Genomic DNA, 24,584 nt, shown 5'->3' with positions numbered 1-24,584 from the left:
CAGGCATTTTTTGTCCCAGTTTATTCTGACCTGCACTTCAAACAGCTCCTGTGTAGTAAGATCCTCAAGGCAAGAAGCAGAACAGACCAACAAAACTACACTGATTGTTGAATAACCCTTCGAAATGTTCTTCTAAAAATAACTGCATTTAAAAACAGTTGTCTAGATGCAGTCAGCAGAGAATTCAGTTTGAGATGTGCTCTTTCCTCTTAAAAATACAAGGGAAGAGAGGAGTATGTAAATAAGAGGGCAGAGACACTGACTGCACCCCTAACTGGTGTATGCCGAACTTGCTGATTAGCTTGATACTGTCTTAGACTTCAGGTAGGCTACAACTACCTGCAAGGGGGCTGTAGCCAGGTGGGAGTCAGTCTCTTCTGTCAGCCAGCCAGCAACAGAACACAGGGACACAGTCTCAAGTTGTGCCAGGGGAGGTGACAAAGCTGGTGAGGGGCTTGGAACACAGCCCTGTGAGGAGAGGCTGAGGGGGCTGGGGGTGTGCAGCCTGCAGAAGAGGAGGCTCAGGGCAGAGCTCATTGCTGTCTACAACTACCTGAAGGGAGGCTGTAGCCAGGTGGGGGTTGGTCTCTTCTGCCAGACAACCAGCAACAGAACAAGGGGACAGAGTCTTAAGTTGTGCCAGGGGAGGTCTAGGCTGGATGTTAGGAGGACGTTGTTGGCAGAGAGAGTGATTGGCATTGGAATGGGCTGCCCAGGGAGGTGGTGGAGTCACTGTCCCTTGGAGGTGTTGAAGCAAAGCCTGGATGAGGCACTTAGTGCCATCGTCTGGTTGATTGGCTAGGGCTGGGTGCTAGGTTGGTCCTGGATGACCTTGGAGGTCCCTTCCAACCTGGTTGATCCTATGATTCTATGAGTGATATACATTATTAACTGACAATTTAAATGGTTGTCATGCTCACATATGCTACCAGGCATGTTTTGGCATCATGTTAATTTCTTTTATGTGCATATAATGTACTATGATTATATAAAAACAATAGCTTAAAGTCTTTCCCTTAGCTGGGAATCCTGGGCATGTGCAGATTTGGGTTTGCTTTCTTAGAATTCCTCTGGCTATCTTGGGAAGAATTATGACAGCAGAGGCTGCAACATCGCCTGGTCCATGGGCAAGGGTATTGAGTGAATGATGTGCTTCAGGCAATGTATTATTCTGTCCTGTGTGTCAGTTTGCAGAGCACTGTGTCTGTGGAAAGAAAAATGTAGAAATGCTGAGCAATGTGAGCAAGTGTGTGCAATATATTGGCTCATAGCCTTGGGTTAGAGATCACTGCAGTTCCCAGCTAATTTAAAATCGAGCTACCAGCTTTGTTCAGTCATGTGGGATTTAATGAACAAACAGTATTCCATAAACCAAGGGGAAAAAAAGCACAACAGACAATTAATATTTTGCTCTCAGGTAGCTCCTGTATATTCTTTAAGTACCTCTTCAGTAGTGGCTAGAGATAGCTGCCTTCTCTGTCCCACTGATCACACATCCTTCAGAAATGAGGACTTCCAGAGCAGGCAGCACATATCCAGCCTGATGGCTCCTACTGAATCACAACTACACAAAGCAGCAGTAGTGGTGAGAACTGCTTAGAATCATAGAATCAGCCAGGTTGGAAGAGACCTCCAAGATCATCGAGTCCAACCTAGCACCCAGCCCTATCCAGTCAACCAGACCATGGCACTAAGTGAGAATTACAGAAGACAGGGTTCTGCACTTTGGCCACAACAACCCCAAGCAGCACTACAGGCCGGGGACAGAGTGGCTGGAAAGCAGCCAGGAGGAAAGGGACCTGGGGGTACTGGTAGATAGTAGGCTGAAGATGAGCCAGCAGTGTGCCCAGGTGGCCAGGAGAGCCAATGGCATCCTGGCCTGCATCAGGAACAGTGTGGCCAGAAGGACAAGGGAGGTTCTCCTTCCCCTGTACTCAGCACTGGTCAGGCCACACCTTGAGTGCTGTGTCCAGTTCTGGGCTCCTCAATTCAAGAGAGATGTTGAGGTGCTGGAACATGTCCAGAGAAGGGCAACAAAGCTGGTGAGGGGCCTGGAGCACAGCCCTGTGAGGAGAGGCTGAGGGAGCTGGGAGTGTGCAGCCTGGAGAAGAGGAGGCTCAGGGCTGACCTCATTGCTGTCTACAACTCCCTGAAGGGAGGCTGTAGCCAGGTGGGGTTGGGCTCTGCTGCCAGGCAACCAGCAACAGAACAAGGGGACACAGTCTCAAGTTGTGCCAGGGGAGGTCTAGGCTGGATGTTAGGAGGAAGCTGTTGGCAGAGAGAGTGATTGGCATTGGAATGGGCTGCCCAGGGAGGTGGTGGAGTCACCGTCCCTGGAGGTCTTCAATAATAGACTCAATGAGGCACTTAGTGCCATGGTCTAGTTGAGTGGATAGGGCTGGGAGATAGGTTGGACTGGATGATCTTGGAGGTCTCTTCCAACCTGCTTGATTCTATGATTCTATATAGCAACACTTTGGTTTTTTGCATGACATACAATATACTTTAAGAGCTTGGAGATATCCAGGCCAACAGATGAAGAGGTTTCTGACAAGCACTAGGTATTTATGTGAGTAATAAGAGTTAGACTAGGACTCAGATAGTATGGATTCAGGAGCTTGCAAGCTTCTTATCCAACTTCCAGAACATAATGTATGTTTGTACCTCAGTTCCTCATCTATGGAATGGGGATAGTAATTCCTGGTTTCAGAATGGGCTATATGTAGAGAGGTTCCAAATCCACCTGGATGTGCTCTTGTGACCTGCCCTGGGTGACCCTGCTGTGGTAGGGGGGTTATCAGGAAAGACATGTTTAGTCAGCGCTGGGTGACAGGGGGAGGTCATCCTCCAAAGCCCTTGCACACCTTCACCTTGTTCAGATGAAATGTTTATACTACACAATCATACACATTCAGCACAGGGGCAGGGTTCTTACAGTTAGTTCTGGGAATAGGTGGAGTTATTACAGTCACCTCCTGGAACTCATTTCCATACTGTCCCACCTCTTCATGCATGTTCATTGCCACCTGGTGGTCACCTTTTGGGGTCTTTGGGAGGAAGGCTGACATCGTCCTCAGTCTGACCTTTCTAGTTTTTGTCCACCTGGCATCAGTTGTGGGTCACATTCTTGGTTGGAGTCTCCAAAGTTCTCATCTTAGAATACAGTATTCTTCTTCTCTCTGAGAAGACCCTCTCAAGCTTAACCTACCTCCTTTGTGTTTGTCTGATTGATGATGCTTTATATCAGGGCTCAGACAGTTCATGATTTAACTAGGTTCCTACACTCTATGTTCTCTATCCCTTCTCCCATACCAGGGGTGGACTTGGTGATCTCCAGAGATTCCTTCCAACCCCAGACCTTCACTGTTTCTCTGAATGCTCAGGGGAAAGAAAGTCAAAACATGAATGGGAAGTTCAGAAGAGCAAATCTGAGAGGCAATATTGCAGTGAACTTGTGTGCACCACAGAAAGCCTTCTCAGGGAAAACAGTCACTGATTCATTTCCAAATCATTTTTCTCCTCACTCCAAATGATCAAAATCTGCTGACAAACCAATGCAGAAAACCTATAGCAGATCAAGTGCAAGAGGAGGCTCAGGGGTGACCTTATTGCTGTCTACAACTACCTGAAGGGTGGTTGTGGCCAGGAGGAGGTTGCTCTCTCCTCTCAGGTGGCCAGCGCCAGAACGAGAGGACACAGCCTCAGGCTGTGCCAGGGGAGATTTAGGCTCGAGGTGAGGAGAAAGTTCTTCACTCAGAGAGTCATTGGACACTGGAATGGGCTGCCCGGGGAGGTGGTGGAGTCGCCGTCCCTGGGGCTGTTCAAGGCAGGATTGGACGTGGCACTTGGTGCCATGGTCTGGCCTTGAGCTCTGTGGTAAAGGGCTGGACTTGATGATCTGTGAGGTCTCTTCCAACCTTGGTGATACTGTGATACTGTGATAAATTCCTGAGCTTGGTTCCAGAGCTGAACAGCTCCAATTCTCTCAGCCTGTTTTCACAGCCTTTCAGCCTCTTCCTGACCCTCTGATTGTGTCTTACAAAGGTTTTTTTCCCCTACACTCTTCTCAGCTTGCCTCAGTTCAGGCTGTCTTCAGCAGAGGGTGTGAATTCATTTTGTTAGCAAACTCTGCTGTAGCAAACAATATTGAAGAAGTATTTTAATACCCTCTGAAAGGGCCAATGAGGCCAGCCAGACCCAGAAAGCTGTTATTTTAAGCACCAAATATTCACAGGACACAAACCACATTCAAAAGGATCTCCCTCTCTCTACATATAACAAAGCAAATCAACAAAGACAAAAAATGCAAAGAAGCAGTTTCAGAGTGAAGAAATACCATTTCAGACAGGCAGGGGTTTAAGAGGTGGATAAATGAATTAACTGATACCTCAGAAACAAGTGCAGTAGTGCTCTCAGAGCCAGTAACAAAATCTAATAACCTTCTCCCAGGACACCTATAAACACAGAGATTGCATTCATATGTTTTCATTTCATTTATTGCTACTGAGTCATGTGGTTTAATTGGTCAGATGAAAGGTAATCATCACTTGCAGAGAGGCAAGGTTTTGTTAAGCAAACCTCAAGTGATGATTTATTTATTTGCTAGACTTTTAAAGCAGGAATGCCTAGAAGAATTGCTCTGTTTAATAACATCTGCTTGCCAAGTTGATTTTGCCTTAGAAAGTTTCTCTGCATCTGCCTAGCACTTACCTGCACTGAAAAGAGTGCCTTGATAATTAAACCATGAAAATATAGAATCATAGAATCAGTCAGGGTTGGAAGGGACCACAAGGATCAGCCAGTTCCAACCCCCCTGCCATGCCCAGGGACACCCTACACTAGAGCAGGCTGCCCACAGCCTCATTCAGCCTGGCCTTAAACACCTCCAGCCATGGGGCCTCAACCACCTCCCTGGGCAACCCATTCCAGCCTCTCACCACTCTCCTGCTCAACAACTTCCTCCTCATGTCCAGTCTGAATCTCCTCACCTCCAGCTTCACTCCATTCCCCCATGTCCTGTCACTCCCTGATAGCCTGAAAAGTCCTTCCACAGCTTTTTTGTAGGCCCCCTTCAGATACTGGAATGTCACTTCAGAGCCTTGTCTTCTGCAGCCTGAGCAGCCCCAACTCTTTCAGTCTGTCCTCATAGCAGAGCTGCTGCAGCCCTCTTGATCATGCTCGTGGCCCTCCTCTGGATATGCTCCAGCATCTCCACATCCCTCTAGTAATTGGGGCTCCAGAACTGGCTGTAGTACTCCAGGTGGGGTCTACACTGAAAGAGATGACATTGAACATTCCATACCATTGGCTCTAATATGTTAAAGAAAAATAACTTTACCTTGATCTGCTTTCTGACAAGAACAAGATACAGACCATGTTTGGTGCACTGAATCAGGAAGGAAGCACAAGTTAATGCCTCAGTGATCCTGACCTAAGCATTCTAATGTCTCAGAGAGCAAGGATGTAAGTGATATGTGCTTTCAAAAACTGCTGCACACATTCCTTTCCAAATGTCTCTTCACCATTGCTTATGAAGTGTGATTTCTGTCAGCCTCAAGCAGCCCAGAACTGACTGGCTTTGCATCTGAAAATACTGTGAATGGGCTTTAGAACATTGGTATCTTGAATAATTGAATGTCTGGAATAGGGTGTTCAGTTTGGGGCTCCCCTGTTTAAGAGGGACAAGGATCTGCTGGAGAGGGTCCGGTGGAGGGCTAGGAGGATGATGAGGGGACTGGAGGGCATGGCTGATGAGGAGAGGCTGAGGGACCTGGGGCTGTTTAGTCTGGAAAAGAGAAGACTGAGAGGGGATTTGATAAATGTTTATGAGTATCTGAGGGCTGCCAGGAGAGAGGGAACAGGCTGTGCTCACTGCTCACTGGGATAGGACAAGGAGCAATGGGGGTAAGTTGCAGCAAAAGAGGTTCCACCTAAACACAAGGGGGAACTTCTTTACTGTTAAGGGTCCCAGAGCACTGGCACAGGCTCCCCAGAGAGGTTGTGGAGTCTTCTTCTCTGGAGCCTTTCAAGGCCTATCTGGAAGTGTTCCTTTGTGATATGTGTTAGATAGGATTGTCCTGCTCTGGCAGCGGGGTTGGACTTGATGATCTCCTTGGGTCCCTTCCAACCCCTAATATCCTGTGATCCTGTGGTACAATCATAGAATCATAGAATTAACCAGGTTGGAAGAGACCTCCAAGATCAGCCAGTCCAACCTAGCACTGTCCAGTCAATTAGACTATGGCACCAAGTGCCTCAGCCAGGCTTTTCTTGAACACCTCCAGGGATGGCGACTCCACCACCTCCCTGGGCAGCCCATTCCAATGGCAATCACTCTCTGTGTGATTCCCAAGACCAAATAGTTTTCATGACACAGAAAAAAATGTTCCAAAATCTTTTAAATTTCAAAACTATCTTTCTGCTTAGATGGAGGCAAAAAAAATAGCAGCCTGCACTAATACACTCAAGATGCAAAGATTTTAGATATGAAATAAATGTATCAAAACTAAAATATTGATGATGCTTAGCAGACAGCAGGGTAAGTTCTGTTAAAGTAACTCTGGACTAGAGGGAAGGAGCAGGGAAAGCTTTGTATTTAGAATAAAATCAGACTCACTTCAATGAGTAACTTGCAAAGGCAGCTCTCAGCCTTTTAGGGCAAGAGTAGTAAGCTTTATGAAATCATCAGAGCTAAATAACAAAGGCTGCTAATTTATTTGGTTTAATTGAGATTAATTTATGTCTTTTAATAAGATGACACATGAAGGAACCACAAACCTGATCACTCTGCAGACTTGTCTTTTGCCTCAGCAATTTACAAATCCAGGTTTAGAGTTTGAAAGATTAATGGATAAAAATGACCCAAAAAAGAAAGGAGTAGTAAGGATTTGAACTATGTGAAAGCTCTTTCTGTGAGGCATGCAAAAGACAGGCGTGGATAAGCTTCTCTTGGCCAGAACAGCTACTGGCATTGCCCCTTAGGCTTAACATCCCATGTGCTGTGGAAATTGGAGTTTGACCTTTTGCTCCATCTCTTCTGGGTAAATGCATGATTTAATAGAATGGTTATTTTTTATGCAGATGACTCTTAGCCATGCTCTGAGAGGCAAAGAGAAATTTCTGGTATGAACAAGCTCTATCAGCATGGTTGAATAAGCAAAAAGACTCTTCTAGCTATCTGAGTTATAAGGCACTTAAAAACAAAACAAAATCAGGGCATTATATTCATTCAATGGATATTTGTTTTAATTCCTACATATAATGACTATTAACGTGACTAATTAAATTATTAATAAACTCTACTTGTTGGGGACTCTTAGCACAGTTAGAATTAACTCTGAGAGATTTACCAGAATGCATTCATTCTCACAGGGCTCTCCTGAACTTTTCACTGAAAACCTCTGTTTTCTCACATACTACTCCCTGGGCACACCTCTGTCTCTGGAAAAGGAGGTTTTTATAACAAAATGTCTACTTAGAACATTCCAGTGATTTTTCACAAATTACTGATTTATTGTCCTTGACTTATTGTGGCATTTGCAGATGACACCAAGCCAGAAGCAGGTGTGGATCTGTTGGAGGGTAGCAGAGCCCTGCAGAGGGACCTTGCCAGGCTGGATGGGTGGGGAGAGGCCAAGGGGATGAGATTGAACAAAGCCAAGTGCAGGGTTCTGCACTTTGGCCACAACAACCCCAAGTAGCACTGTGGGCTGGGGACAGAGTGGCTGAGAGCACCCAGGAAGAAAGGGACCTGGGGGTACTGGTAGAGAGTAGCAGAAGATGAGGCAGCAGTGTGCCCAGGTGGCCAAAACAGCCAATGGCATCCTGGCCTGGCTCAGGAACAGTGTGGCCAGCAGGACAAGGGAGGTTATTCTGCCCCTGTACTCAGCACTGGGCAGGCCACACCTTGAGCACTGTGTCCAGTTCTGGGCTCCTCTATTCAAGAGAGATGCTGAGGTGCTGGAACATGTCCAGAGAAGGGTGACAAAGCTGGTGAGGGGAGGCTGAGGGAGCTGGGGGTGTGCAGCCTGCAGAAGAGGAGGCTCAGGGCAGACCTCATTGCTGTCTACAACTACCTGAAGGGAGGCTGTAGCCAGGTGGGGGTTGGTCTCTTCTGCCAGGCAACCAGCAACAGAAGAAGGGGACACAGTCTCAAGTTGTGTTGGGGGAGGTCTAGGCTGGATGTTAGGAGGAAGTTGTTGTCAGAGAGAGTGATTGGCATTGGAATGGGCTGCCCAGGGAGGTGGTGGAGTCGCCATCCCTGGAGGTGTTGAAGCAAAGCCTGTCTGAGGCACTTAGTGCCATGGTCTAGTTGACTGGACAGGGCTGGGTGCTAGGTTGGCCAGGATGATCTTGGAGGTCTCTTCCAGCCTGGTTGATTCTATGATACTACATTTCTATGCCAGGCTACGGAATAAAAAGCTGGGGAAAGAAGAAGGGATGGAGGGACACTGTGAGTGATGCTGTTTGCCTTCTCAAGTACCCAGCGGGCATGAGGGAGCCCTCGTTTCCGGCAGATGGCTAAGCCCTGCCTGCTGCTAGGAAGCAGCGAATGAAATCCTTGCTTTGTCTCGTCTGTGTGCGTGGCTGCTGCTTTACCTATTCCATTGCCTCTATCTCAACCCACACATTTTCTCCCTTTTCCTCTTCTGATTCTCTCCTCACTTGCAGGGAGTGAGCGAGCAGCCGCCTGGGGCTGGGCTGTTGCCCGGGGTTGAGCCACGCCACACAAGCGTACCCAGCAGCATGCGGAGCGAGCGCGCTGCAGCGTGGGCGAGCTGCGGGCGCTGGGAGGTGCGAGGGCTTCAGCACCTCGGCCAGCGCCACACCCTCCCCCCCCACCCGCCGGTTCGGCGCAGCTATAGCGCTGCATGCAAACTGGCTTTGCAGGGACATTCCTTTTCAAGGCACGAACGCTGCTTTTTATAGGGAAAATAGCATTTTACAGCAACAGCTCCTTAAAACTAGGTCAAATGAGAGCCTTCTTTTTTTTTGGTGTGACGGTAAGATTTTTACAACTCTCAAGGGATGCTCACACAATAGGTATTTAGATCTATTATTGCCCATACCTGAACTGTATTAGTACCTGTTATGGCCCAGGATCCCATTGCAGAGATTGGACAGGCAGAGAAATTGGTGGGTTTTTTTTTTCGTGAAGAGCTGACAGTCCTGGTGTTTTTAATAACCATAATGAATGCTTTATGCTGATACAAACAGAAGTTGCTTCTGAATCATAGAATCAACCAGGTTGGAAGAGATCTCCAAGATCAGCCAGCCCAACCTAGCACCCAGCCATAGCCAATCAACCAGACCATGGCACTAAGTGCCTCAGCCAGGCTTTGCTTGAACACCTCCAGGGACAGTGACTCCACCACCTCCCTGGGCAGCCCATTCCAATTCCAATCACTCTCTCTGCCAACAACTTCCTCCTAACATCCAGCCTAGACCTCCCTTGCCACAACTTCAGACTGTGTCCCCTTATTCTGTTGCTGCTTGCCTGGCAGAAGAGACCAACCCCCACCTGGCTACAGCCTCCCTTCAGATAGTTGTAGACAGCAATGAGATCACCTCTGAGCCTCCTCCAGGCTGCACACCCCCAGTTCCCTCAGCCTCTCCTCATAGGGCTGTGTTCCAGGCCCCTCACCAGCTTGAGAGTTTCTCCAGCAACTTCCCTGTGTTGACATTATGATGAGGTTTTTGCCATGAGTTAGATCATAGAATCATAGAATCATAGAATCAACCAGGTTGGAAGAGACCTCCAAGATCATTCAGTCCAACCTAGCACCCAGCCCTAGCCAATCAACTAGACCATGGCACTAAGTGCCTCATCCAGCCTTTTCTTGAAGACCCCCAGAGACATGGATCCAAATTAAAATTTCATTTTTTTTGTCTACATCCATTCCTAGCTAACTCTGTCACTTTAAACTCTGTGAAGCTGTGTTTTATTGTGATGAAATTTTCCTGCACAGGTTAGCATTGTTGAGCTAGCCCTGCATGCAGGTGGCTGCTGTTTGATGTGACAGAACAGGTGTAAGGTGATAGAGAACTTTCAGGGAAACAGGTAAAAGTAGACACACAGCATTCCAGTAAGAGGCATCCTTTAGTAACAGTGACCCAATGTTGCCATCATGGGGATTGTGCCTAGAGACAATGAGGGTGAGGCAATCAGTTTACATACTAGTGTTTCATATCTAATAGTATCTAGAGTACTGGAGAGCAGCTTCAAGATGCTATAAAACAGCAAACAAGCCTTAGACAAAAAATAAGTCAAAAGGATCACCATAAAAAACCCTTATTGAGCAATAATGTAATACTCCTGGCTAAATCTCAGAATCCATTCCTTTTGTTTTACATGACTTTTTTTTTCCCCCTTTCAGGGTTTTAATGGAGCTATAAATGTAATTTATGTTTTTCTGAATCAATAATCAAAGGGGAAAGAAGCAGGAACTCTCCTACTGGTTCATAGTGGTGTGTTCTCAATAAAGGATTGCTTCTTCGTTTTTAATACTGATGAATCTCAGTACGTGGCAGAATAAAGACATATGGCAGAACCTTGAGTTTTCTGCAATTATTTGTACTCATATTTTCAGATATAGCAAAATACTTAATTTATATACATATATATATATACAGACACAGGCATCAGTAAAAAGGTTGTGCAGTTTAAGCCTCAAAACAATTAAAAGCTAAATTGTAATCTCTTATTATTCCCGACCTACTTACTTTATTTAAAAGCAAGGGCTAATACGTGAGAGAGAACTAAACTACAGCTGTAAATTTAGGCTCCATCTAAGCTCCCTGTCTTGCCAGAAGGTGGAGCCAGCACGTAAAAAGCTGCCTCCCTGTTTCCTCCCCCTTCTCTCTTTCCGTCCCCCTCCCCTTCTTCCCCCACAACCAATTTTCTGATCGATGCTGGGAATCAAAGAGTGAATCTCAGAACAGGATGCAGATGAAGAGACTACGGAATACTGCAGAGCTTCCTTTGTTGCTTTGATGGGGTGTTTCTTTATTTCTTTCCTTTTTCCTTTCAGTGAAATTAAGAGCTTTACAAGCTTCTTTGCCAAGGAACCCGAACCTGCAGTGGAAGGAGCCTTATTATCTACAAGTGTGTGGATATTTCTTATGCCATGATTTGTAATTCTCTTCTAGCAAGGTAAGACAACAATTTAAATGTTTAGATAAGACATTCCAGTTGTTTTGGACCAAGATTTTTCCCTTGTGGTGCCACACCTAGTTTTCAATTAATATTAATAGAGCAAGAGGAGAAGAAATAATAGCCATCTTTGCCACTGCCTGGGTTGTTCATAGTCTTTAATTAGGTCTTAGCACAATAATAGAAATTGCTGTTGTTCTTTGCCCTTCTCTGGTCCTGTGAGGTATACATATGGGCTATATTTGTCACTAGAATTACTTCTGAGTTTGTATTTTTCATCCTCATTGTGTAATTTGTTGCTGTTGTTTTGAGATGGCCATCCACAAGTGTTTTCTTGTTTTACTGGAGGTTATACTGGTCTTGTATGCAGAATACAAACGGGAGTGCATTTTAAAGCAAATGAATACAACCCTGAAATCAACCAGTTTTAAGGTAGAAATGTGTTGTTGGTTCTTTATTCCACCTTTGGTCAGAGGTTTTCCTTGATTCCTGAAGTCTTCATTTTGGTACTGTGAGATACTGGAGATTTACAGGATTCTCCCCTCTCTCATCTTCAAAAACAGCCTCTCCCTGATGGAAGGCAGAATGGAGGACTTGTCTGTGACTAAACATGGGTTTGCACTGCTGCAACTATCATACAAAACATATGTGTTTTGTGAATCTTTATGTACATATATATATATATGAGAATGATTTTTCATTTAAAATCTGCATTCTATATTGCAGGAGAAAGAAAAATTACTCCTCATTATTTTTTTAGATGCACGAAGCACATTGGGAGCGACAGCAGAATGACTCAGGAGGTGGGAAGCTCATGCAGCACCCCCTGACTCTTTCAAACCTTCTGGTGTTTTTCCTTACCTTCTCTTAATGGCAGCAATAATTCATTTAATCAGGAAAACCAAATCAGAAATACATTAACTTGCACAAAACAGAGAAAGGGCTCAGTAGCCAGTATGTGGGGAGGGGGTGGGGGGGAAGAATGTGTGATTAGTCTGTATGTATTTTGCTTTCTATTATAAGGCAGTAAGTAGGAAAGCACTTAATCCAAATTTTCACACACTTGTGTTAAAGGTAAATGGCCTTTTTTTGTCAGCAGAGATTAGTGAAGCAACAGCAAATTGCCCATTGGGACTTGAATGCCAGATGCTGCCTTGGCTTTAGATGATTCCTTAGATACATGTGAAATGTTAAGAAGGTTCACACTCATTCTTGCCACCTATGCATGTTGCCTGCTTAGCTGTATTTCATTTGATCAGTGATTGATTATATATATCTATGGGTATTGTATCTTGAAGACATCTTTACTAGATGGTAAAGGATCATCCATTCTTGAACAGATCTAGAGAAAACGTGAATGATTGCACCCAAATGATCCGCAGTTTGCTCCAGCGACAAATGCGTTAGATAAGTGATGTGATGCTCTTCTATGTCTGTAGGCCCCAGTTCAAGAACAAACAGCCATGCCAATGGGACTTCATCTTCTTAATATTAGGCAAGGGGATAAGAACCTGGCTCTGTTCTCATGATTTTTAGACTGCACCAATGTTCAAGGAGAGAATAACTTTTTTTTTTAGATTACAGAAATGTTGCAGTGTTCCTAAAATGCAGTTAGTAGGCCAAATGAGAATAGAGCTTCAAAGAAAAGCTAATAGATTCACTTGAAAAAAAATAATTTTGAATCCCTTTAGTTGTTAAAAGCCTCGAAGGAAAATATTGAAGCTGAATTTTGAGCATGTTAATTGTGGACATCAGTCTTTGGGAAACCTAATCATTATAAATAGCCATATCGCATCAAAACATGATCCAGTTACCTTTTGGCAGCAAACAAGTCATATCTTTCAGGAGGAGCTCAAGCAAAAGTTGACACTAAGAGATTGCTGCCACTCCCTACCTGTTGTGAAAATTTTAGGGGACACTGAAGTCTTTTTGGTATTTGTGTTCATCTGATTGAGGCATTCCATCCACATGTAAGCATCAGATCTCTGCAGCAGATAGCATCAGATCCACTCTGCAGCCAAAGCAAGAGGCCAGCAGCTGTTACATTGCCAGCACTGCTTGCTCAATTTCTTAATTGTAGACCTTGATGAATGGATTTGCTGGGTCACTAACTGCAGCCCTATTCTAACCTCAAGCAGCCCTGAAATTCTCCTGCCAAGAGGCCGTTAGGTTTTAATGCAGCCTACCTGCTTGAATCACACTAGGCATCAACAAATGCAAGCGTAATCACTTCTTACTCATGCAGCTCTTGGCTGGAGCATGCAAGGCACAAATAAGCTCTTCACTGTGTTGCTCCTGTTGTTTTAAGGCCATGCATTACACTCACAACTCTTCCAGAGGACAGCGTGGATCTTTTGCAGCAACAAAGCCTAGTGCTGTACTCTCAGAGAGGGGACAGTCTTTTATACATGAGAGCCTTCCTCTTCCTCTTTGTCCTGAACTCCAGCTTGCTGAGCTGACATTGGAGCTCCTGGAGGCCTGCTTTCTAGAGGCTTCCTGAATCCATTCCTGGTACCTCCTCTCCTCTCTTTTGACACCATCCTCAGAAATGCTGGATTAAGTAGGCAGGATGTTAGGAAGAAGTTCTTCACAGAGAGAGTGATTGGCATTGGAATGGGCTGCTCAGGGAGGTGGTGGAGGCACTGTCCCTGGAGGTGTTCAAGAAAAGCCTGGATGAGGCACTTAGTGCCATGGTCTGGTTGACTGGATAGGGCTGGGTGCTAGGCTGGACTGGATGATCTTGGAGGTCTCTTCCAACCTGGTTGATTCTATGATTCTACTCTTGAACCTACTACTGTTCCTTTTTCTACCCTCACTGTAAGCAAACTTAAGTTAGGCAGCTTTCTTTTTCCACCTCTAACCTGTTTGGGACCAGTAGAAAGGCTTTGCTTCTCCCAACTGGAACATCTGATTCCTCGGTAGCTATTGCTATCAATTGCACTGAAGGGGCTGGTAATGCTAGGCAGAAACACAGTCAACACGTGGCAGCTCTGAGTATTTATTGCAAGCTGCTAAGGAGCTTTTTCTGAGCATACTTAGAAATGCTTTTAGAGGAGTGTTGAATGGGCAGATTTCAATATATTTAAACAGACACAACAAAATGCAGGACTGCCTGAGCAGCCTGCATGACAGAATTTGAAGACACAGTAGCAAAAGTTCTCCAAAAAGTCTGGCAATGTAGTTTAGTGCTGCAGTATCACCAGCAGGCTCATTAAATGATTGCAACATATTTTAATCTTCCTATTCAGAACCTCAATCTTTTGGTTTTTAAACTTGCAGCCAAGTGAAATGATACTTTGAAACATTTCCTAATAGATACAAATATGCCTTTTCTGTGAAATGGTGCACTTTGTGGTGTTTTAGGCATTAAAGCTTACATTGGGCATTAAATCTATATTATGAGGATATGCAGATCTATATTGTGAAGTTGACTTTTCTGACTTTATTGAAGGAAGTTGTGATGGTTTGGGTGTTACCTGCCCCCCCCCCCCCCCCTTATGAAATCACCCAGACTAGACTCAGCCAAGCTGGAAATTAAGGAATGAAGCTTTGCATTCACAGCTTAGCACAATATACAGGCATGTATTTACAATCTATACAGATAGAAACATACAAGTAAAAAAGTAATACAGAAACACAGCAGCCCTCCCAGAAACCAGAGTCCCCTGGAGGGGCTCCCAACTACCCTTCTACCTTCTTCCCACCCTTCTACCTTACCCCAGACTTTGCCTTACATTTAAGCTGAGTCTACCTTCTTCCCACCCTTCTACCTTACCCCAGACTTTGCCTTACATTTAAGCTGAGTTTGGAAGATCAGCCAGAGGGGTTAGAAAGCAGAAGGATTAGTTACATAGACAGCAGGTTAGGGAGAAAAGTGCAGGCAGCCAGAGACACCCAGCCACTGTGTTACCTGTGTTTGCGTTCTTGCTTTTATGCATCTCAGCAAGCCTATGAGTGAAGTAGACATCACCACTGCTTCCTTTTCACAGCCTGTCATCTAATTCTGCTGAAATATTCCAGCCAGCTTCAAACTAGCACAGAAGTACCTGACCATTTATAGTGTAACTAAAGAAAGAAATCAGGATGAGACCAAAAGCATAAATAAAGTCAGTCTCAACAACTAACGTTTGGCAACGCTGAAGGCATTAGAAACTGATTCTTATGGTGGAAACTATCAAACAAATAAACCATGGCAGTTCTGTTCATACTATGTAGAAAAACAGTTCACCATTTGCCAAGAGATCAGCAGTAACTTCTTTTGCATTTCTCTCTAGATGCAGTTTCCTCAGGGTTTTGTGTCATTGCGTTGCTTCTGGATTCTTAGTTCAGCTTCCCTTAAATGTTGGCAGAATCTGACTTTGGCCAGATGAATTGTTCTTGAACTGCTCATTTTAGGCAGTTCTCACTCATCTTTCTGGAGATTATCACAGGTATGTACCATTCTGCAGTACAAATACAGAATGATCATCTTATTGAACATAGTCCTCTCTTGCTGGAAGCAATGTGCATTTCTCATATGATAAATGATTTCTTCCAGCAATAGAGACTCACATTCAGTAAGATAATCATTCCGTGCAGTATCCAGTTACCTTACTTGGACAAACCAATAACATAAAGCATCAGCAGATGTGCATTTTAAGATGATGGGTGTCCAGGCTTTGAACATATAGCAATTGGTCTAGCATAGACCTGTCATATGACATGAGATGCCAGAATTTTAAGCCATATGGTGCTGCTTCTCTAGTCTTAAATGGAGTTGTAACACACAGGTTTCCAGTATGTTTAGATGTCAAAATGACCCACTTGAGCCAAAAAATCTGGGTACCACTCAACCCTGCAGTAAAAAGCATGACTGCAGTAGGCTTAGGCAGCTCTCAGCTTTTGTTTCACAGGCAGTTCTGTGCTCTATAGAACTGCAGAAACCCACATGATTATTTTTGCTATTCATTTGCTCTGATTGCCTGTCATCCCATAGCTTTCCAGTCACCAGGGCTGGGCTAACTACTAAATTAAAGCTCCAATATTTCCACATCTACTGCTGTCTTTCCTCAGACAGCAGTGCAAATATTGCTTTACCTATATTGTTACCATCAGTCTTCAGAGTAGGGCAGAAAGAGTCTGCCTATCCAAATGGGTGTTATTTATACATTTCCTTTTTCACTTTCTCTATCATCCTCAGTGTAACTGCAAATTCCTCAGCAGACTTTGACCCCAATGTAGTTTTGTTTGATGATAAATGTAAATGACTCACTCTGAAATTAGGAGTCTGACTCAAGTTCTCTAAAGCAATACACTGTGTTCTAGACTCATTTGTCTCAGTAGGATCACAGATATATTAGGACTCAGATTCCACATATGTATACAAAATGGAGTCACAAGCATGCAAAAAGAATCGAGCCTGTTGCAGATACTGCAGCACTGATAATTCTTGATAAGAATTGTGGCCAATGCATCGTAATCTAGATACAGATGGAGTAAGGTGAGAAAAAAATATCCTTCCCCTGGACACTGGGGTCTGATTTTGCTGTTTAAAAATGAGATTTGTAAACACATGACAACAAAAAGAACATTTAGACCCATGTGTCTAAACAGACCATGTGCTTATGGAGAAGTGTATGGGAACTTCATATACAACCACAACTACTATGAAACAAAACCTCTCCCTGGGGTGTTTTATATTTGCCAGCCTATGTCTAGGTATGCTTATTTTATTTGAATATAGAATCAAGCAGGTTGGAAGAGACCTCCAAGATCAGCCAGCCCAACCTAGCACCCAGCCCTATCCAGTCAACTAGACCATGGCACTAAGTGCCTCAGCCAGGCTTTTCCTGAACACCTCCAGGGATGGTGACTCCACCACCTCCCTGGGCAGCCCATTCCAATGCCAGTCCCTCTCTCTGGCAACAACTTCCTCCTAACTAGAGGAGCCTAGACCTCCCCTGCCACAACTTGCGACTGTGTCCCCTTCTTCTGTTGCCTGGCAGAAGAGACCAAACCCACCTGGCTACAGCCTCCCTTCAGGTAGTTGTAGACAGCAGTGAGGTCTGCTCTGAGCCTCCTCTTCTCCAGCTCCCTCAGCCTCTCCTCACAGTGTTTGTGTTCCAGGCCTCTCACCAGCTTTGTTGCCCTTCTCTGGACAAGTTCCAGTACTATTTGGTATAGTATTTGGTTTCTTAGTAAATATTTTTACCAAATTGGGGGGGAGGCATTTGGAAAATCCCACCACTTAGGCCAAAAGGTGTTCTTTATTAGATGAGTTTTCCCCATTGAAAGTCTTTGATGAGGTTATTCTAACTGGGACTGTGGCATGCAAGGTCATACCACAAGAGTATAACATAGAATGTGTGAGCTCCATATGTTTTCTCTTTACTGCAAGTCAGTAACAATACCATGGAAACTAAAAGATAAGCACTGATACTCAGCAGAATGAAAAACCTCTTCCATCTGTAGTTGCACTAATCTGAAAGCAGACATGGGGCAAGCACTGCACAATTGTTTCCAGATGGAGAATTCACAAACATGCCAGTGGCAAATACATTTGCACAGGTTAGATGTTGCAGGGCAGGGGCAGTTTCCATGTATGTTAAGTACCACAGAAGTGCAGATGGTAGACAATGTCTAGGATATCAGGGAGTGACAGGACTAGGGGGAATGGAGCAAAGCTGGAGGTGGGGAGATTCAGACTGGACATGAGGAGGAAGTTGTTCAGCATCAGAGTGGTGAGAGCCTGGAATGGGTTGCCCAGGGAGGTGGCTGAGGCCCCATCCCTGGAGGTAAGGCAGGGCTGGCTGAGGCTCTGGCCAAACTGGTCTAGGGCAGAATGACCCTGCCTATGGCAGGAGAGCTGGAACTAGATGATCCTTGTGGTCCCTTCCAACCCTGAGTGATTCTGTGACTGTCCTAGGTACCCTAAGTACTCCTAGGGTGCAGGAGTGAACTTGTTCTTTTAATCTGGCTTCTGGAAAATACTGATAAGCCAAACAAAAAGCACCCAATTTTGTGTCTTACCATTACTACTGACAATAAATCTATGAAGTTATTAAGAAAATCAATTTCATTAGGAAGCAATAGACTGTAAGCACTACTGGCCTGCACTTAAGAGTCACTTTTCAATAGAATAGTATTTTACACCTTGCAAACAGTTTGGGTTTGTAGTTTTGTCGGCTAAACGTATGCACCTCCGGCCTCTGATATCCTGTGATCAGTCAGAATGTTTTCAAGACTTATTGTTTCAAATGATTTTTCAACAATACTTCCAGAGCTAACATATAAAGCCTTTACAACACTTGTGACTGCAAAAAGAGATGTGTGCTTGCCAGATGTTGTTTTTATGAATTACATGATCTGAAGCAAAGCTTTGCCCTCTAAGCCAAGCTGAAGGCAGGATAGTCTTTGCACAGAGAAATCTGTTACTCTACTCCACCAGTATCCTTCAGGATAAAAAAGTAGATATATAAAAAATTCATCTAAGCCTCAGGGTATGAAGATGATGACCTTTAATATTATAGAGGACATTTGGATGCTATTACTCATGCTTATAGCTTGCTCTGTGGAGTGTCAGAGGCTGGGAACTCAGAAGCATTCTCTGTTGCTGGGAAAGGGATTATATAGCTCTTCTCAGTATTGGCCTCCCTTCCAAATTGGTTTAAGGATTCACACGTTCTCAGAATAACCTGTCCTTAGTGAGAAAGATGATGGATAGGAGGCAGAAATTGAGTAAGCTGGTATAAATCTTTTGAAGATGGGCAAAGAGCTCTGAAACTGTACTAAGGAAAGGAAATATCCCTTGGGAATCTAAAGGAGAGACTGATGGGGAAAGCAACTGAATATAGGGGGGAAAGAGAAATCTTAGGAGGGTACACAAATTCAGTTAATACAAGAGGAGAAAAAAAAAAAGCAGAATACATTGTAAAGTAACTACTGAAATGTGTATCTGTGCTCCTGTACAAAGGTGAGCAGTGTGGTGTGCATAACTCCAGCTAGAAGGTCTCCCTGAGTGGGACAGCTCCAGGTTGCAGGAGCTCACTTGCAAGAACTCTGTGTGGAGCTCTTGTATTTCCTCTAGTAAGAACCTGTGTTGCTAGCTCTAACACAGTGGAGAAAGGAAAAACTCTCCTCTGGAGGTTTTTAACATCTGCTCCCTTGCTTTGTTCAGGTGTATCAACAAATCCAAACTGAATATACTCAAAGAGAAATTACAGTTAGGAAATTATTCCAAATGAGAGGAACTGACAAACTCCACTCAACAAACCTCAGTTCCAAATCACTCAGCTATAATGGGCTGCAGTTGTATTTTAGCCTAGGCTTTGGGAGATTGTTTTGAGCAGTCACAGGATCATAGAATCAGCCAGGTTGGAAGAGACCTCCAAGATCATCCAGTCCAACCTAGCACCCAGCCATAGCCAATCAACTAGACCATGGCACTAAGTGCCTCATCCAGGCTTTGCTTGAACATCTCCAGAGATGGCGACTCCACCACCTCCCTGGGCAGCCCATTCCAATGCCAATCACTCTCTCTGCCAACAACTTCCTCCTAACATCCAGCCTAGACCTCCCCCAGGACAACTTGAGACTGTGTCCCCTTGTTCTGTTGCTGGTTGCCTGGCAGAAGAGACCAATCCCACCTGGCTATATCCTCCCTTCAGGTAGTTGTAGACAGCAATGAGATCACCTCTGAGCCTCCTATTCTCCAGGCTGCACACCCCCAGCTCCTTCAGCCTCTCCTCATAAGGCTGTGTTCCAGGCCCCTCATCAGCTCTCTTGCCCTTCTCTGGACACATGCCTGTACCTCAACATCTCTCCTGAATTGAGGAGCACAGAGCTGAACACAGTACTCAAGGTGTGGCCTGCCACCCCCAGCTTGCTCAGCTTCTCCTAGTACGGCTTGTCCTTTCCCCCATCATTATAAACTGACACTATCATGAACAAGCTTCCCCTCCCTTTTTTAAGTCACCCTGAAACTGAATCTGCTTTTTAAAAGACAGTGACAGAACTTTATGGCTGTTGGTTCTCTGTGGTTTGTTTCCTAAGTGTTTCCACCTCTTATGAAAAAAATACAAACCAAAACCAACAACCAACAAACCCACACCCCCCCAAAAACCAAACCAGGAGCATTACTTTTGGGTAGATATATGGTGTAACTGTCCAGCTTTGCATTTCTGACACATTCCCATGCTTAAAAGGAGAAGTGGCACAGAAGTTTTTGTAACTTCACTACTCAGCAAAGACATGTCTGAGTGTAAAATAAGGCACCCACTTTGTTGTGGTAAGGCTTTGCTACCAGCTAACTCACTGAAGGCTTCTCATCAACCTGGTGTATTCCAGACAAGGCTCATATGCAGAGATACAGGCTGGGGTCAGAGTGGCTGGAGAGCAGGCAGACAGAGAGGGATCTGGGGGTGCTGATTGATACCCGCCTGAACATGAGCCAGCAGTGTGCCCAGGTGGCCAAGAGAGCCAGTGGCATCCTGGCCTGCATCAGCAATGGTGTGGCCAGCAGGAGCAGGGAGGTCATTCTGCCCCTGTACTCTGCACTGGTTAGACCACACCTTGAGTACTGTGTTCAGTTCTGGGCCCCCCAGTTTAGCAGGGACATTGAGATGCTTGAGCGTGTCCAGAGAAGGGTGACGAGGCTGGGGAGAGGCCTTGAGCACAGCCCTACGAGGAGAGGCTGAGGGAGCTGGGATTGGTTAGCCTGGAGAAGAGGAGGCTCAGGGGTGACCTTATTGCTGTCTACAACTACCTGAGGGGTGGTTGTGGCCAGGGGGAGGTTGCTCTCTTCTCTCAGGTGGCCAGCACCAGAACAAGAGGACACAGCCACAAGCTGTGCCAGGGGAGATTTAGGCTGGAGGTGAGGAGAAAGTTCTTCACTGAGAGAGTCATTGGACACTGGAATGGGCTGCCCGGGGAGGTGGTGGAGTCGCCGTCCCTGGGGCTGTTCAAGGCAGGATTGGACGTGGCACTTGGTGCCATGGTCTGGCCTTGAGCTCTGTGGAAAAGGGTTGGACTTGATGATCTGTGAGGTCTCTTCCAATCCTAATAATACTGTGATACTGTGATATTAAATCAGGGGACTGTTTTAAGCTGTACTGTGCAGAATGTCAGAGTAAAAACTCATAATGATCTCCTCTAATCCTACACTTATGAATCTGTGTTGCTCCCTCAGGCCTTGCAAGTTTCCTGATGGAACAGGGGCATTACCTTTCTGCTCTTATTTAACTGCCTGTGTGCCACATGCATTTTGTCCCTGGAGATAACTTGATCCATGAAGATGTTTTTATAGTTTTAAGAATATTCTCAATTAATGTCTTAGCATGCCAGTTAGGTTATCAGGACACTATAAAAAGCAAAGCAGAATCTGGGCCTGGCAAGCTGTTTAAGAGGTTTTTTTAATGGTATTTCTATTTAATTGTGGGGTAATTAACTACTCAGTTTGCTTTCAGATAAAAATATCTTCTAAATTTAATAGAGAATTGTTTAATGCTTCCTAATGTTGTCTATTTGACTGAGCTTTTCATTAGCCAGAGAAACAAACACGCTGGTCAAGTCACCAGGGAGTAGGAGTGATGTTTGCTTTCTCCCTTGGCATGACAGAGGAAGCTGTGGTTTCTGTTGGTTGCTGTGAATGGTCTTGGCTGTGCTCTGCACAAGTCCCCAACTACATTTTTCATCACAGGTTCTAATTTCATGCTGTTTGGTTTAATTTTTCCTTTTTCTGTTGCCAAATTCTGAATATCCATATCCACCTTTGTATGTGCCTCAGATTGGTGACATCTTCATCTAAAATATTTATGCAGCTCTAGACATGCCTGTAGTATGAAGTTTGGGACAGCTGGCAGAACTATAATCAATGATAACTATTAAAGCTGTAGTAATATGTATGCTACATGCTATAACAGAAGTATTCTTACTCTACCTCTGCTAATGTGTATCAGTAGGGCAACTACATCTATTTTGTAAGTCCTTCTCTTTCCAAAACCACATGGTTCTGTTTCTGGAAGTCTAAAGTGGGAATAATGATTAGAGATGCAAAGTAAGTTGACTGATGTTTAGTGAGAAGCTATGGAAGTAGGTTTCACTAAACAGTTCTTACTTTTAACAGTGTGTTAGAAGCATGGTAGTAAGTGGTGGTTCTGGGACAGTGAGTTAGGGCTGTCCTTACAGCCTGGAAATCAGACATATGATTCGTAGCACCTGTGGAAAGTGTGATGTAAGTGAATTGCCTGAGTGGGATTTGTCTCTTCTCTCTCTCTTTGTAGTCAGTGGAGAGAAACAGGCACTTCTAGGACACAACTTGCCTCATCTTAAGTTAGAGATCTGAAATAGGTGAGAAGAATTGCCTTTTAAGGGAGCCATTTTTCTCCAGTGAGCATGAAAGGAGTTCAGATTGGCTTAGATGCCAATGCCTGCAGACACAAGCATCTGATGCCAAGAAAGGTAAATCCTGTTCTTAACAGGCATAAGTGGCATCCAGTTCTCCCTGACAGCATACAGACCTTAATCAAAGCACAGTATTTTTTCACAGAGTGGTAGGAGTTGGGAGGGACCTCTGGGGGTTGGCCTCTTCTGCCAGGTAACCAGCAATAGAACAAGGGGACACAGTGTCAAGTTGTGCCGGGGTAGGTCTAGGCTGGATGTTAGGAGGAAGTTGTTGGCAGAGAGAGTGATTGGCATTGGAATGGGCTGCCCAAGGAGGTGGTGCAGTCACCATCCCTGGAGGTCTTCAAGAAGAGCCTGGATGAGGCACTCAGTGCCATGGTCTAGTTGACTGGATAGGGCTGGGTGCTAGGTTGGACTGGATGATCTTGGAGGTCTCTTCCAGCCTGGTTGATTCTATGATCTATTCCAACCTCCCTGCTAAAGCAGGTCACCCAAAGCATGTTTCTCGGGATCATATCCAGGTGGACTTTGAGTATCTCCAGACAAGGAGACTCCGCAGCTTCTCTGGGCAGCCTGTTCCAACGCTCTGTGCTCCTGTGCAACCTGCACTAGATTCTATGGTCCTGCTCTGGTAGGGGGGGTTGGACTCGATCTACGGCAGTCCCTTCCAACCACTAACATCCTGTGATCTGTTATCCCCAAAGTAAAGTCTTACCTTGTGTATAAGAGAAACCTCCTGTGCTCTAGTTTGTGCCCATTGCACCCTGTCCTATCACCGGGCATCACTGACAACAGTCTGGCCCCATCCTTTCAACCCTCAACCTTTAGGTATTTATAAGCATTGATAAGATCCCATTCTCAGTCTTCTCCAGGCTGTAGTTCCAGGTCTTCCAGCCTCTCCTTTTTGTCCAGATAATTACCATCCTTTTCCTGCCCCTCCTGTTAGTCACTTTTCCCAATCCACATGCAGCACCCATGAATCCAGGAAGTCTCCTCCAAAACCTATCACGCCGCTTTGCAGAGTTAGTTCCCATTGTGTGCTACAGAAGACAGCAAATGTTGCATTGCAGTATCTATTGACAAACGGACCAAAAGCAAAGCAGATCTCAACTCCAGCATATGCTATTATTTGAGTCCTCCTTTCTACAGTAGTGGATGTTTTTCCTTAAAGTGCTCATCTGCAATTTTAAGGGCACTATACTGATACCTATGTAAGACTTTAAGTGTCTCTCAACCAGCCTCCAGGGCTACCGCTGCTATCTTGAGATAAAGAGACTGTCTGCAGGAAAATACTCTCATCTGGGTGCTGAAACATCAACAGAAAAGATATCCATGGAATTGACACCTTTAAACTTCTGGGAGATTCTTCCAAATACAAGCAAGCTAATAAAAAAAAAAAAATCAGCTCTGTGCAAGTATTACAGATACTACTCCAAGAGAAAATTCCAGAATTGTGAATGCTCTCCTGCAAAGTATTCTGCAGGACTTCACACTCATGCCTTGAAAATGGGCAGCTACAAAATTTTAGAGCAATACATATACATAGTTGTTGTTTTGGTGGGTTTGTTGTTTTGGTGGGTTCCCCCCCACCCCTGGAAATAGTTGAACCATTTCAGTGGAATCTTCCTTCCAAAAATCAGCCTGAGGCAAAACTGGAAAATTTTAGCCCCACTGTTGCAAGTTGGGCATAACTGAGAGACAGACAGAAAAAAAACCCCAACCAAACCAACCAGGACAGGGCAAATATCTCACTAAAAAACAGCACTGCCAGCCCCATCTGTAATTATCATGAAAGATGACAACCCGTAACCAGTAGCTAGCTTGGACCCATCTGTACTCCATCCCTAAGGATAAATCAACATCTGCTAAACCACAAACCATCATAGTGCTAAAAGAATACTCAGAAATATAGAACCTCATCTAGGACTTGATTTTCAGAATCACTCAAACCACTTTGCTTCTGGCTTATTTGGAGTGGCATTTCCCTGAAACAAACCAGCTCTTCTATTCTAGTGGCAAAGAGAATTTGGCAGAGAGTATGCATGGGGAAGGG

At 44.8% G+C, this 24,584-nt stretch overlaps 1 protein-coding gene across 5 annotated transcripts in view; it reads left to right on the top strand.

Moving 5' to 3' along the window:
- The first annotated feature begins 10,112 nt into the window (after window positions 1–10,112).
- SCN2A (sodium voltage-gated channel alpha subunit 2) overlaps window positions 10,113–24,584 on the top strand; it is a 100,828-nt gene continuing 86,356 nt past the window's right edge. For 4 of the 5 annotated variants that reach the window (XM_064163972.1, XM_064163947.1, XM_064163982.1 and 1 more), the window contains exon 1: window positions 10,884–11,152. The gene's annotated coding sequence lies outside the window, so the exon portion shown is untranslated. Of the gene's footprint in view, window positions 10,156–10,883; window positions 11,153–24,584 lie in introns of those variants that run through there. The other variant, XM_064163955.1, reaches the window with a different exon arrangement.

Source organism: Pogoniulus pusillus, chromosome 2 (genome assembly GCF_015220805.1).
Source record: "Pogoniulus pusillus isolate bPogPus1 chromosome 2, bPogPus1.pri, whole genome shotgun sequence".
NCBI classification, from domain to species: Eukaryota; Metazoa; Chordata; class Aves; order Piciformes; family Lybiidae; genus Pogoniulus; species Pogoniulus pusillus.
This window is presented reverse-complemented; position numbering and strand designations above follow the sequence as displayed.